The 3071-nt window shown below is 32.6% G+C and overlaps 1 long non-coding RNA gene across 1 annotated transcript; it reads left to right on the plus strand.

Annotated features, from left to right (window-relative positions):
- The first annotated feature begins 1397 nt into the window (after window positions 1-1397).
- Window positions 1398-2792, plus strand: LOC107861033. Its single transcript, XR_001671709.2, has 2 exons — window positions 1398-1466; window positions 2693-2792. It is a non-coding gene; the product is annotated as an uncharacterized LOC107861033 (long non-coding RNA).
- Window positions 2793-3071: the final 279 nt, after the last annotated feature.

The following is a 3071-nucleotide window of genomic DNA, read 5'->3' on the forward strand; positions in this document are numbered from 1 at the left end:
CGCATTTTTTGATAGGCTATTATAAGGTCGTGGAATTTATCCTTCGAACATCATCTTTGCAGCATCAACTAATATTGGGCGAAGATCACTAAAAGTGCGATCATGCACAGTGTACCCTTGTTCTCAATGCCAACATTTGTTCCATGTCTTAAGGAGTAAAGCCACCTGTCACGTAAATGTAAAAGTATTTTTTTCAATGCCAATTTTCATGGACTACAAGAAAGAATCTGAAAGATCCCAAAAACTTTTCCAGAGAACTTTCCCATTGGAGCTATCTTAAAGCCAAGTTTCCAGTATTTAAGAGGGATAGTTTAATTTTTCACAGCTGGTGAATACACTCATATTTTGTGAGTTCAAGATTACAAGATTTCCATCATCTGATATGTCACTCTTCCACTAGAATTATGTAAAGGTTTCTGTCTGTTGGCTACCCTTACAACAATTGGTGATTGAATATTAAACATGACACCAACATAAGTATTCGTCGAAGTCTCAGGACTAAACACTACTAAAAAAGGTGTACAAAGAGATCAAGAAAAAGAAACCTAAAAAACAGGTCAAAAATTAGAGACCTCATGAGGTCGCTTATCCCCTCAATTTATTTTTTTAATTTATTTTTAAATAAAGAGAACCCGTGAAGTGGGTAAATAATAAAATAAATTCAACGATACAATATTAGGGACTTTAAGAGGTCCAAAATAAAATACAAAAAAATTAGCACCAAAATAATAATAAAATTTTAAGCATTGCGACCTCATGAGGTCGCTAAAATTTTAATAAATTAATATTTATTATTAAAAATAATCTTATGTCACTATTTTATAAAGTGTAAATGCAAAATATGTGAGTATTTATTTAATTCGTTTAATATTTATTATAATTATTAAAATAATAAAATAAATCCGAATGAAAGAGTCAACTCTCTCAATTCTCAAACTGCCCATTAACCAAAAAAAATTCTCAAACTGCCCCTCTCAAATTCGGCTCTATGAAAACACTATCTCCCAAATCAGCCCCTCTATTGAAAAATCCTCTCTAGCTCTGAAAACTCTCTCCTCCAAATCGTTAATAATTTGCTAGTTCTCCATTCCAAGTAAGGTTGCTTTGATTTTTTTCTTATTTATGTATAGAATGGTATTTGAATCTATGGATGTCTTGTGTCTCCTTTATTTTTCCCCAAATATGAATGAATAGTTAGGTTTTTTTTTCCTTGTTTAAGAGCTGCATTTATGTTGTATATGCTTTTTGACTTCCTTGTTGATTTCTTCCATTTTTATTTGAGTTACAGATTTAGTCTTGTACCTCTTATGTATTCTGTGATTTTTGCATTTTTGATTTTAAGATTTGATATTTTTTTCTTGTATGTGGTGTTTTTTATTAACATCCGAGATCTTTATAAGGGTGCTGTCACGAGTTGGGACAAGATGCTAGGCAATCTCAGGAATTAGATTTTGTTGGAATTTAGGGTACATTCTTATACACACTCTTGTTTTTCTTGTTTTCCTTATTGATTTATCAAAACAGTTCAAAAACAAAAGAAATTAAGTGTGCCTATTCTGTTGAAAGTGATTTAGAAAAGAGGGGAGAGGACAAACAAAGAGAGAAAATAAATCAATTCTAATTTAAACTAATACTGCATGTATACTTATATGATTTCTACCAAAATTTGGGTATCCAGTGTGTCATGCTTTTATTTTTATGGTTCTGGATTGACACTCCTGATGTACCCATCTAATCACTACTTGAGGCTTAGGAATTTTTGATACCCATAATGCTATGTTCCTTGTTTTCCAAATAAAATATACTAATGTTGTTAGCTTAGCTAGAGAATCTTACTGTATCTATTTTCTTTTGCTAGTCTAATATTCTTCTCCACATCTCTGTACCTTGTCAGTTCCTAATATTCATATTCAGTATCTATAAGAAACAATTACATAATATGTAAGTTTGAATATACTATAGGAAACAATGTAAAAATTCGATCTATAAGAAAATTAATAAAGAGAAGTTCAATGTATTATTCTTGACCCCTACTTTAGTTTAGATGATATTTGTGTATATGGTTTAAGATTTTTGTACATACTCCAGCTGGCGAGCTTCAATGCCAAATCAGAAATTGGCTTGCCGAGAACTTCGACTTTCTTTCTGTCACTAATGAAATAGTTGGTAGAGCAACGGGTCGGCTCGAGCTTCTGTCCACCTCACTAATGGATGGATGAATGGATGTACTAGGTGCTGCAATGCCCCCTAGCACTGATGTACTTGGTCAGCTCTTATCTAAATATGCAAAGAGAGTTGATAATTCTCAACTCCAGCACTTAAAGATACTTCTAAGTTCCACACACATACTATTCAATAATATACCCACTGTCTGCTCATTCATGGGTGTCTTGTCAGCTTATCCTCACTTACAACATCGCTTTGACGTGGTAGATGAAAACTTTTAACTCAGGGCAACTCCTTTCGAAGCTATATTTTAACATTTTAGTAAGTAGTGAATTGAGCATGCATGTATAAAGCCACATCTTAAATCTTCGATAAGAAACTTTGCATTTTTTATCAAGCACAATCTTATTAATGGATTAGTTTGCTTAGTTTCTTGCAGTTTGTTGTAGTGTTAGATTGGATCTAATTAGGGTCTTTCTTTTGTCTTATTTCCTACTTATGTTGTTCTAATTCAATTCTTTATCAGGACATTGCAGAAACACTGTCAACTGAAGTGGCAGAAGACTCTAGCCATGTGGCAAAGCTGCGAACAGCTTTAGAAGCTGTTGATGCAAAAAAAAGAAAGGTGCATTAGTAAATCGAACTTCCTACTTTTGATAATGTATCTAATCTCTAAGTAATACTAAATAGTTTCCTCTAGCTATCGATCGACCAACATAGCCGAATATTATCTACTTTGGATCTCTTTTGATAAATAAAATCGTATTGCATGACATTTTCTTTCTGTTGTTGAGATAATTAATATGTTAACTAAACTAAAATTGCTTGATAAGTTGTAAGCAAGTACTTCAATTAGAGTCTATATCCTGAACCGCTGACTGATTCCAGGAGGTGCTAAGAATTCG

This window comes from Capsicum annuum, chromosome 2, assembly GCF_002878395.1.
Source record: "Capsicum annuum cultivar UCD-10X-F1 chromosome 2, UCD10Xv1.1, whole genome shotgun sequence".
Classification (NCBI taxonomy): Eukaryota; Viridiplantae; Streptophyta; class Magnoliopsida; order Solanales; family Solanaceae; genus Capsicum; species Capsicum annuum.